This window comes from Thamnophis sirtalis, unplaced genomic scaffold (genome assembly GCF_051295495.1).
Source record: "Thamnophis sirtalis isolate CommonGarterSnake01/CBP01778 unplaced genomic scaffold, rThaSir2_p1.2 scaffold_11, whole genome shotgun sequence".
Lineage (NCBI taxonomy): Eukaryota > Metazoa > Chordata > Lepidosauria > Squamata > Natricidae > Thamnophis > Thamnophis sirtalis.
Window position 1 is genome coordinate 23471109 of NW_028261391.1, and position 12148 is coordinate 23483256.

A 12148-nucleotide genomic window follows, 5' to 3' on the forward strand; every position below is an offset into this window, starting at 1 on the left:
TAAGTGAATATTTTTCTCATCAAGTGCTAATAATTACTGGCACAGAAGAACCAGGAAATAGTCCTCAATTTACAACTACAATTGAACCCAAAATGTCTGTTGCTGAGACAGTTATCAAGTGAGCTTTGCCCCATTTTAACAAGCTTTCTTGCCACAATTGTTAAGTGAATCACTGCAGCTAAGTTAGTAACACGATTGTTAAGCGAATCTGGCTTCCCCATTGACTTTGCTTGTCAGAAGGTCATAAAAGGCGATCTCTTGTCCACGGGAAACTGTAACCATCAAAAATACAAATCAGTTGCCAGGCGTATGAATTTTGATCACATGACCATGAGGATACTGTAATGGTCATGTGATCTGTAAGTGAAAAACGATCATCACTTTTTTCAGTGCCGTTCTAACTTTGAATGGGCATTAAATGAACTGTTGTAAATCGAGGACTACTTGTAGTTGTTCCAAAAAAGGTCTTCAGGTCGGGGTCTCTTTTTATTCTTCATAGTAGCCATCTCCAGTCACAGAATACCACAACCATTGTTGCTCAGCTGCCATTCAAGTACTGAATTGCAATGAACCAAAAAGCCACCGAATGAGAATGAAGCCTAATTATAACATTTTTTTTAACTTGCTTTAATTTTTGGGCCAGGCATGCTGTCATCTCTCCTGGCTGTCAGGATATTCCGTGCAGTCGAATAGACCAGTGGTTCCCAAACTTGGCAACTTTAAGACTTGTGGACTTGAGTTGAAGTCCACAAGTCTTAAAGTTGCCAAGTTTGGGAACCATTGGAATAGACTGTAACATCCCAGTATGTACTTTTGGAATCCACAGCCTCTGCCATGTTTCCAGTTAAAATCGGTGATCTGGGCTTTAAGCAGGCACAGCACTTTCAGTTACAATAGGAGAAAAGGCCAGGAAAAGAGGCATCACCTGATTATTTGAGGTTACTGAAATCAACAAGCAAGCCTGATTTCACTAGAACTCTGTGACCCAGGAGCTGTCTGTTAGAGCTAGCTCAGTGCCTCTAAACTAGGACATCTGTTTACCCTGTACTTGAACTGCCTTTGCTCATCCAGCTCTGGCTGAAAGCTCACTCAGAACAAAATACAACACAGGGGATAATCCTGAGAATAAGCATTTCTGTTGTGACTCCTTCCCATGGAATTAATCCCCCCTCCCCCATGATTATGCTTTTCTTTCATCTGAATGAGTCTTTACTATCCTACCAAGAATAAGACTTGATGACATCCTGTTTTTTTGTTCAAGCCTGCCTTGCTCTTACAGCACCCTTTTAAACAAGGCTGTTTAATTACCAAAGAGATGGAAGTTGTCATAGGTTTCAGTGAAAAAAACTCATCTGGCTTGCCCCCACCCAACAACTTTTATGAGCAAAGAACTGGGTATGTGGTTTCGGTCTTTCTTTATAAACACCATCATAATGGTCAGTTGATTTCTGTAATCTTAAGGAATGGGAGCTCAGTCTGTGAATTGATTTCAAATGCACACAGTGCATTTCAATCAGATGATATGAAAATGCTGCCCCTGGTATGTTAGAAATGGCTTGAATATCCCACCTAGACTTGGAAATCACACTGACAATTGGTGTAGATAGCACTGATATACTCAATGGACCCACAGCCTGATTTAGTAGCTGGATTTGCACACTGTGCTAAGTGGATTAGTTTGGATTTCACTTAGCATATTATGCTAACTCAGCCACTGTTATTTGTGACCTTGGCCTAAGGCTTTATCCAGTTGTGTTTGTCAATATATCATGGTTAAACAAATCAGTTTGGCATGAATTGCCGATCTAATTGGAACAAGGCAAATTGCACTGTTCCTATAAGCATACTTCTGTAAAATAATTCCACAATGAATATACAGTGACCGTGGTAATTGTTTTTACAATGTTCAGTTTATATTATAAAGTCTCTTACTGATTTTCTTATTTTTAACAAATTGATTATATAAAACAACTCTTGATCAAACATCTGCTCCATTCAGAATTGCAAAAAGCCTTCAGCCGACATGAAGCAAGGGAAATTAAATATTTCACAGGGATTATATAATGCGGTCCTCAATACACAACACATGAGCAGACTTTTTTTAAAATTAGCCCTGTGTAGGACATAGAAAGAGAAGCCTCTGCTGAATAGTCCATACGTTCTAAAACATAGTGGGGGGGGAAACATTGTGTCCCATTTTTTCTAAATCATGACTCTAATATAAATACTTTAAAAAGTAAGATGAAACCCCATAGATTTATTTATTTTCTATTCTGCCTTCTTTAAGAAACAGCCATGATTTTCCCTTCCAGTCTCATCTTCCTTCTTCCATTCTCTCACTATAGTAACTCTATGAGGCTATGAGATAATCACTGGCTCAAAGTCTGTACAGATTCTCAGTCATCCAGGTCATGGTTGTCCCAAAGGTGCTTTTTCAGTAGGAAATTGGACTTTGTTTTTCTTTGAAAATGTTTTGCTTCTCATCCAAGCAGCTCAGACAGCGGAGAATGGAAGGATCCTGTCAGAACTGAAGAAGCTGCTTGCATGAGAAAGTCCAATTGCTTGCTGAAAACATACCTTTGGGACACTGGCTCAAAGTTCTTTAGATAAATGGGGATCTGAACCTGAACTGTTCCAGTTCTAGTCCAATATTACTGGATATATCTAATCCAACATCTAATTCCCACAGTAGCCAGTTGGATGCTTCCATTGTGATTTTAAGCAGGGGTCAAATAGCCTTCTGGTGGCATTCGCTATATACTATTAACTTATCTTTCCCCTATCTGGTGCCTATCAAATTCGAGCCATCAGTCTGTACAATTCTGGGAGTTGGCCTCAGCCCATTAGGTTGGGAAGCATCAAGTAGCTGATTAACTCTGTGACTAATTCATGGTTCACTGTTTCCAGCCAGTAAGTAGAACTCCATGATATTGTGGGGAAAAAAATGCTTAAGGCACTGATCCTTCCAAGGTGATTACAAGCCAAGCCAACCTGGTTTGAATGAACGTCATCAATAAATCACCGCAATGTACTTTTCCCAGACTTGACAAAGAACCACTAATGCCAAAGCAGATCCCTAGCAAAAAACCAAAGTGGGAAGGAAAAGAAGAGGAATGATGCCCACATTATTTTGTTACTTTTGTGCTTCTTTCTACTACAAAGCACTAGGCTAGCCCCAAGCATAGAGAACGCATGCAGATTATACAGACCATTTTCTGACCACAGCATCTTTAGACCTAAAATGTTGGTTTCTAGTGATATTGAAGTGGGGGGAGGAGAGGCAGCTTATTGGGGTTTGGGGGAGCCATATTGAAATCAAGAAATACTATGCCTAAAACATTTGTGGTTTCTGAGTGGTTTTCAAAGCAGGTCCATGCAGAATAGTTGCATTGTGCGCACACATTGTTTAGCATTCCAATGATATAGGCCTGTAATGGCGAACCTATAGCACACGGAGCCATATCTACTGGCACGTGAGACATCAGTTCCAGTGCGCATGTTGGGCTGGCCAGCAGATTTTCGGCCTTCCGGAAGGCCGGGGGAGGGCAAAAACGAGCCCAATGGACCAACCAGAAATTCTGAAACAATTCATTTCCAGCTTCTGGAGGGCCTCCTGGGGGCCCATAGGAGGACGTTTTCGCCCTCCTCAGGCTTCAGGAAAGCCTCTGGAGCCTGGGGAGGGCGAAAAACAGGCCCAACAGAGGCTTTCCTGGAGCCTGGGGTGGAAGAAAACGGACTCACACGGCTCCCCAGAGGAAATACCAAGTTCAGCTTGGAGGCGAGTAGTGTGGTGCAGGGGGGGGGGGGGCTTTTGCATGCATGTGCATGTAGGGGTATGCTTTGCATTGTGGGTGCTGGCGTATGTGCACCCTCACATTTTTGGCACCCAACCACAAAAAGGTTAGCCATCACTGATATAGGCTTCCATTTTATGAGAGAAATCCCTTTTGTGGAAGGAGGCAAAGTTCCTCTTTGAAGAAGGCATTTAATCCTGGAATAATTGTGTCCGTTTGTAATTCTGAAATATCCTGGGAGATAAAAGATAAAACAAATCTTGTAGTGACCTTTACAACTTCACGAATATCACAGGAAGGTTATATTTAAATAACAACAATAATAATAACAACAACCGAAGAACTACCAATGAAAAGCCTAGATTCTGTAGAGGCTCTCGGGGCGCCCATCTTTTTTACACGCTCACCCTTTGGGGCCAAAAGGGTATTTTATGCCGCCGCTTACGAGAGGTGAGATCCGGTCAAAACAACTCCGCCTTCCGATAAGCGCGGAGACTCCGCGTTCCAGTTTCTGCAGCGCTCCCAGGACGAACGTTCCCTGCTCGTCCCAAACTGCCCCGCCTTGGATTAGCAATTAGGCATCTCCTGCCAAGCGCGAAACCTGCAAAGCAGCTCCGCGATAGCAAAAGGAAGATGACGGCGGGGTCACTAGGACAGGGAGGGAGCCGCGGTGTGCGTGCGCGCTGCAGCGTCAACCCGCTGATCCCGTCGCAAGCACGCAAGCCCCGGCGCTTTGGAGGCAGGAGCAGCTGGTATTGCGTGCCAGTCGCACACGCGAGGTACTTGGAGGAGTCAAGGTCCAGCACGGAAACCGCGGGCGCTTTTGGCTCCGGCTCCGCCTTCCTTGTGCGTGTCAAGGCAGGCAAAGCGACTTGAGGGTTGCCTCTTCTCCCCCCCCCGGGGAGCTCCGGCGCGGCTTCGCACGGTGTGATTCAACCCAGGGAGGGAAGTGGCTGACGCTGCTGCAAGCGATCGTTGTCACGATCTTGCTTCCCTGGGAGACGCGGCCTCAAAAGCAGGGCGCACAGGACGCCCTGGGGGGAAAGGGAGCGCAGTTGTACCGCAGGGCACGACTCGAAAGTGGGAGGCGGCAGAGAGAACAGAGAAAGAAAGGGAAGGGAAGGAAGGAAGAGGTCATCCCAGTGATTACGGATCACGATCGAAGAGGACGCAGTTGATGTTGAAAAGGCTAAATTGTGACGAGGCTTTTTCGATCCACGGTGGTTGTGTATTATATAGAAATGTTAGATTATAGCAGAAGTCTCCAAACTTGGCAACTTTAAGACTTGTGGACTTCAACTCCCAGAATTCTCCAGCCATCTCTCTAGATTCTCCAGAGCTGCCTGGAGAATTCTGGGAGTTGAAGTCCACAAGTCTTAAAGTTGCCAAGTTTGGGGACCTCTGGGGTATAGTGTCAAAGGATGCACAGGCCTAGCTATCCTGATCTGACCTGGTTTAAATTTCTATCTTAGTTTTGTTTTTCTGACTGGCAAAACAACACTTTTAGCACAAAACAGACCATTTGTACATATTAATTAAGCTGACGAGTTCACACAATGCAGTCTCCATCCAGCTTGTTACACGTGCAAATCCAATCAAGAGTGTTTCCAGCCAGAGTCCTACAGTGACTAGGTTCACTGGCACTTTAATCATCATTTATTGAATAAGCCATAATCACACATCATGCATGACCAAACCAAAAAAGCTCACATTAAGGATGAAGTACAGCAGAAGAGCCGTGTTACTGTTATTTCCCACAATTCTTTTTTCTATTCCCCATGTTTAGTTATTCAAGAAAAATCAGGGAGCTATCACTTGCCTCTTCTTTCTGTGATGGTAGGCTGAAATTCAACATAGTTTCTTTTTCTTCTTTGTATTGTTGTAGCGTATCACTACATCTGTTGAACTTCTACCCAATTTTTTGGGGGGGTGGTATTTCATTTTTGACAATTCTACCTAAATGGAACACTCAATTAAACAAGAAAGTCCCACTTCGCTTGGTATGGGGACTAGATTTTATTATCTTGGAAAGAAAAACAAAGAGGCATCCCTCTTGCATTATTCTAACTGCCCTTGTTTAAATTGTTAGAAAAATGTTGGAATCTAAATAGAAAAAAACATAGGAAAGAATGTTGGAAGTTAAAAACCTCTCTCCATGGAGATTCTCAATCATCCAGGTCATGGTTGTCCCAAAGGTGCTTTTCAAAAGGCTTATTTTGCTGCTTATCCAAGAAACTTCTTCAGTTCCCTCTAGAGAAAGGGCAAGGGCCCTCCCCACCATTGGGATCATATCCTCCTGATATTGTAGGTGTTTTGGAGCAATTTCTTAATCAACCTTTTCTAAGCTTTATTAAGGTTTGTATGCCTCTCTTGATGTTCCCCTTCTTTGGTATCTCTTCTGCAAATATTTAAATGGAAACGATGCTGTGAGGCGAATACTAACAGAGGAATGAATCCAGGCAAAAGAGGAGAAAAAGTATGCTCAGGAACAAGTACCAGGATGGCTGGTAGGATATCTCATTGACCAATGTTGGCCCCCATGAGAATGGCCCAATTTGGTGGCTTCCCCAGCCGGACTGGAGGACCTATTGACTGAATCTTCGCAATCTCTCATGGAGGGAGAATATGGGGAGCGGGGAAGGAGGGTCGTTGACAAGTGGCCTCTATTGACTGTTGTAAAAAACCAAGCCTAAAGTTGAGAGGCAGAGGGGGTCTTTCCCCTCTTTGTGTGGAAAAGACCCAGGGGAAGCAACTGAGAACAACTGATGGAATATTATTCTTAATTTTTAGAGTACATGCTTTGTAGAAAGTTTATGACTGTTGGCTGTACGTGAATGGGATATGGGGAGGAGTGGAAGAAGGGTTGGTGCTGTGTGTGTTGTGGTTTGTTGTGTGTCAGGATCTGAGTGATTTATTTTTATTTTTATTTTATTGTTGCATTTTGGTTCTAGACAAAGGACCAAGGGCATAAAGTTTGATACGATTCTGTATAATACAACTTAAGGTCTAATAAAGCACGTGTACTTGGAACTTCCTGCTACTGCAAAAGAGGTGACAAGTTATTGTTAAATGTGTGTACTAAATGTGTTGTCCTTTTTCTTGAAGCCAGGGATAAGTTCCAGCAGGCACTACTGCCGGTTTGCTGGATGCGCGCGCACTGCAATTAAAATTGTTCTGCACATATACAGAACTGAAAAACAAGATGGCACCGCCCGAAGAACTGGTTTGGGGGCGTGGCCAGCCTGGGTCGCTGCCGGTTCCAACACCCCAGGCCGCCAAACCACTACCAGTTCGGCTGAACCGGTCTGAAACAGTAGGAACCCACCACCGCTTGGAGCCAAGTAAAGAAGGCAAAGGGTTAGCTGAGTTGTTTTTTTTTTAAGGAGAGCCAGTAATGGTTAAGACACCAGTCTAGAAAGCATGGGGCTCTGTGTTCAAGTTGTGCCCCAGCTATGAAAGCCAGCTGGATGTTTTTGGACTAGTCATCCTCCCTCAGCCCTAAGAAGGAGGCCCTGGCAGGCCACTTCTGAAAACGTTGCCAAGAAGACTGCAGGGACTGCTCCTAGTTCCTAGGAGTCAAGATGGACTTAATAACATAAAAAAACATCGGGAGAGAAACCCCAGCTGTTGTTGTTTTCCCCCCAGGAAAATGTTATGAAGAGTTTCCTATTTCCCTTATGGTTTGGGGGGGGGGGGGGTCATTTTCTCAAACCAAGAGTCCTGATGTAATTTTTTATTTCTTTTTAGTCTGCCAGACTTGGAGGAGTTGCAGGGAGCTTGCTTCCCACTCTAGTACAAAAACTGATTGTAGTAAATGAACTAGACTTTAAGCCCTTTTTTTCAAAATTAAACTCAGAGCCTTTTGCTAGAGCTGCTACAATAAGGAAAAGATAGTTGCTTCTATAAAAAGACTTAGCTGTGAGGGCAGGGAGGCATAGCTTTTGTCTTCCCAGCTGCCCTACTGCTTTACCTGCTGTGCTGCCCCACAAGAGTGATTTGCATATCATCTGCCTATATACAAAAGCATTCCAGAATTGTTGGCTTAATCCTGGCTGGTGAGGGGGGTAAAAGGGATGTGTGACTTTTTACCTGTGTTTTACCTTTATAGCCTTTCAGCTTTCTTGAGAATAACTTAACATTATATCTTTATCTCTTAACATTAAATCTGATAAGGGTGAAAAGTGGGGAGGAAAAACAAGGTTTGATAATGTTTGATAGAGCCTCCATGGACTGATATGATCTATATGAGAACATGGCTTGGGACATGCTAAGCAATAGCCAATACTAAGGAATTGCTTTCTGTTTCAATACAATGATCAGTCTCTTTCTCCCAAGAAAGCATCTTTCATAATGGAATTTGGGTGGCATTCTCAATATGTTCCTGCTTCCCTGCCCAATGCAATAGCAATAGCAATAGCAGTTAGACTTATATACCACTTCATAGGGCTTTCAGCCCTCTCTAAGCGGTTTACAGAGTCAGCATATTGCCCCCAACAACAATCCGGGTCCTCATTTTACCCACCTCGGAAGGATGGAAGGCTGAGTCAACCATGAGCCGGTGAGATTTGAACTGCAGAACTGCAGTCAGCTGAAGTAGCCTGCAGTGCTGCATTTAACCACTGTGCCACCTCGGCTCTTTTTAATGCACACCCACCTACCTAGGGCAGATCTGGGAATGTCTCCCATGCCATCAAAAAATGGAACACCACAAATCAAAGGCAACCCTCCCCCCCCTTATGACAATCCAAATTGATCAAAGTTATGGTAATCAGAATTTTTAGAAATCTTTTTATCAATGCATGGAATTCAATATCTTATCCCTGCACAAGGGGGGAATGTTAGAAAAAATGTTAGAATTTGAACAGAAAAAAATATAGAAAAGAAGATTGGAAGTTAAAAGCATCCGATTTGACTCCACTCCTCTTTATCAACCCTCTAAACTGCCGTCAAACCTCGGAATGAACATAACAATCCTAACATTTAGACTAGCACCTCACTAGCTCCATTAAAAAAAAAAACCACAGGCATCCCCTCAAGATAAGGGAAGATGCCAGACCCCTTATAATAATCCACACCTAGGGAGTATCTTCCTTCCCAGTCAAAGAAATATTCAATACACATATTAACTTACACCTCATGATCAAAGCAGGAGGCAGGGTACCTCAATCTGCATATCTAAACATCAAAGACCACTTGTCATGATATATACCTCTACTAGTAGACCCCTAATGATGTAGGCCACCTTCAACCATTGTACGTGGTTGAATGCATAAACTACTCTGCTTCTAGCAGCTGCCCATTTGTGTTTATTCGTGACCTGGCTCAGAAAATTGGACCAAGGAAATTCTTCTAACAAAATCAGAACTAAGCCCTTGAACATTTATGAATAGTAATGGCCAGCTGCCCAGATCTATCTGATACTTACAGACTTTTAGGTTAAAAGATTGAACATGCTTTAATCTTTTTGCTAGGCCATAAATTGTATTAATGCTAGGAAAGGTCTGTGTTTTTGCTAAATGAATTTCATTAAGCTGATTTGCATTGATTTTATGAACAACTTTGATTGTGCTCTGACTATGCAGTCTCCTCCCTTTGTGTTTTGTCAAGTGGAGATAAAAAAGGGGATGCATTTAGAGGCTGCAACTAATCTATAGGAGATTCAGCTCTGTGATTAGGAACAGAAGTTGAATCAGGGTATGAGGATGTGCGGAGAGGGGGGGAGGGAAACAATGTTAGCTGAATGTTCAAAGTATTAAGGGTTGTGGTTCTACCGTAATTGGATGGAATAGTATTTATCTAGTAATTTATATGTACTTATTTTTGCTTGCATTTTAAAGATAATTAATTTTCAGTAAAGCTGTGATTTTTATAAAGCTCTGTTTGTTTAAGTCCCCTTTTAATCAAATTGCACAGCAACCTATCAAGCTGTGAACTGCAGAAAGACAGAAAAGCTATTCAGCATAGTCAGACTCTTAATGTTTTCTTCTTGGATCTGTTCCCTCTGTTATCAGTTGGACTGCAGTTGCATAGAAATCCTCAGCTAGAGAATGATAAAACAAGTTTCCTGACAAGGGCACAACCTACAAACAATGAATTACGTACAGCTCTAAGGAACGAGGTTCCTGCCTGGATCCAGATGGCTCCCATTCTGCTGTTGTTTCGAAGAGCTGACTTTTCACCCAGGCCTTTGGCTTCATCACACTTGCCATCTTTTATTTATTTATTTTTTTTATCTTTCATTTAATTTGTTGTGAGCCTTCCTGTCTTGCTGAGAGTTGAGCAGCATACAAGTTTAACAAATTGCTATTACTATGGTTGGTTGCGCAGTCATCCAGATGTGTAAATTGGATGTGCATTTTGTCCATCAGTCGAGTCCTTCCCGACGATCTGGGACAGGCAGACATGGTTGTTTAATAATAATAAAGGAATCGTCACAGGACACAAGCTGTTCCAAACAAAACTGCATTTTACAATTGACTGATGGTGAGCTTGTCCATGCCGATGCTGTTCCAGTGGTGTTCCAGATGTTTGGGCATTGCGCCCAAGCTACCTATTAGTACAACCTTTGCTTTCTTTTGCCACAGTTATGCTGCTCCTATTTGCAGGTCTTTATACTTCATGATTTCCTCCAGTTCTTTCTTTTCATCAGATATCGCAATGTCAGCTATCTGGACTTTTTTCCTCTTTCTTTATAATAAGCTCATATTAATTCCGTGGATGAAATTGATCACGACTATCCAAAATTGCCCTGTGGCTTATGAGTTGCGTAAGGCGATGTATAAAGAGTTATTTCTCTCACTTCTAAAGAAAATGCAGATGTGTGTGCATTTAAATAATGTTGACAAAGCTGGCATGCAAAGCAGTAATGCCTCACCACTTAAAGAACTCCAAGTAATCCAAAGATGCTTTGGGAACCTGTGGAGTGAAACAGAGAGGGGAATGCCCCTTCAGCTTTTATGCAGGGAATATTTCCTTCATCCTCATTACTGGAAACTGGTTCTCATTCCTGTTTATTTCAAGTTTGAGGGAAACACTTTCTGATCAGTTGTGACTTCCAGCAGAGCCCTCCTTTTGGCTGCTAACATTCCCCTCTGCGGCCAAGATAACAACTTGCGCTTAAAGCCCCAGGCATTCCTCCAAGTCACACATGTTTCTTAATGCAGGGTGGCAATCCGATTCCTGCACCGGGTTCTCCCTTCAGCCATCCTGTGCCACTGTCCTTTTCCATTGTATTACTGCCCACATTATTTATTTTTCAGCTTTACTTTGCACATTCAGTCCAGATGACAGCACATATCCAACCCTCACCCCTCTCTCCCTCACCCAGCTTGGAGACAGGCTGCTGAGAGCTTTGCGTGCGGAACTAAAAGCTGGCCCTATGACTTGGTTAATCCTGAACTTGGCAAAAGTATTGTGGACCAAACCCCTTTGATCTCCCAAAGGGATTTGCAGCGGCAGGAGAAAGGAGGAGGCAGAGAGGAGGAGGAAGAAGCCCTTAGAGTCTGCTTTGCTGGAGGTGCCAAAATCCCTCCGATAGCTGGAGGCAATGTTTTCCTTTAAGCTCCTGCTTTCTCGCTGCATCCTGTATTGATGTAAGGTTTTCTTCTTCATTTTTTTTTAACCATTGAAGCCGACAACCCAGTAACTGGAGTGTGTATGGAAGCTCGCAATTTTGTTTCAGCCAATTAACTTTACTGTTTTGGGTAGAAACAATCCGAAATGAAGGGGGTCTCTTAATAAATCTCTTAATAAATTGGAACTTTGAGGAATCTTTTGCCTTGGACTCTGATTTACCTTTGGATGCCATTTGGAACCCTGACACTGCCTTCCATTGAAAACCTGTCTATTGCCCAAGTTAAAGAGAGGGCCATGAAAATATTTATAGACCCCCTTGCATCCTGGACATAAATTGCTTCAATTCCTACCCTCAAAATGACGCTATAGGGCACTGCACACTAAAACAACTAGACACAAGAACAGTTTTTTTTCCCGAACAGCGAATGCTGTTAAACAAATAATTCCCTCAACACTGTCAAACTATTCACTAAGGCTGCATTACTATTAGTCTTTTCATCATACCTATCACCCATGTCCTCCCACTTATGACTGCACGACTGTAACTTTGTTGCTTGTATCCTTAGGATCATATTGATTATTTCCTGGTGTGATTTGATTGCTTATTTGTACCCTATGATTATCATTAAGTGTTGTATCTTATGATTCGTGACAAATATATCTTTTCTTTTATGTATACTGAGAGCATATGCGCCAAAGATAAATTCCTTGTGTGTCCAATCACACTTGGCCAATAATTCTATTCTATGTCTTTTGTGCTAATTCAATTGCAGTCAGGC

The 12148-nt window shown here is 42.6% G+C and overlaps 1 protein-coding gene and 1 long non-coding RNA gene across 4 annotated transcripts in view; one reads left to right on the plus strand and one right to left on the minus strand.

Annotated features, from left to right (window-relative positions):
• The window catches only part of LEKR1 (leucine, glutamate and lysine rich 1), an 80949-nt gene that overhangs the window by 53668 nt on the left and 15133 nt on the right, over window positions 1-12148 (minus strand). The gene's annotated exons all lie outside the window — the stretch shown is intronic.
• On the plus strand, window positions 4506-12100 carry LOC148043557 (uncharacterized). 3 transcript variants are annotated; one of them, XR_015697998.1, is made up of 4 exons: window positions 4506-4573; window positions 6140-6301; window positions 6900-7151; window positions 9806-12100. It is a non-coding gene; the product is annotated as an uncharacterized LOC148043557 (long non-coding RNA). The 3 variants fall into 3 exon arrangements; XR_015697997.1 differs by lacking the exon at window positions 4506-4573 and having other exon boundaries at window positions 6066-6301; XR_015697999.1 differs by lacking the exon at window positions 4506-4573 and having other exon boundaries at window positions 6066-6301; window positions 6983-7151.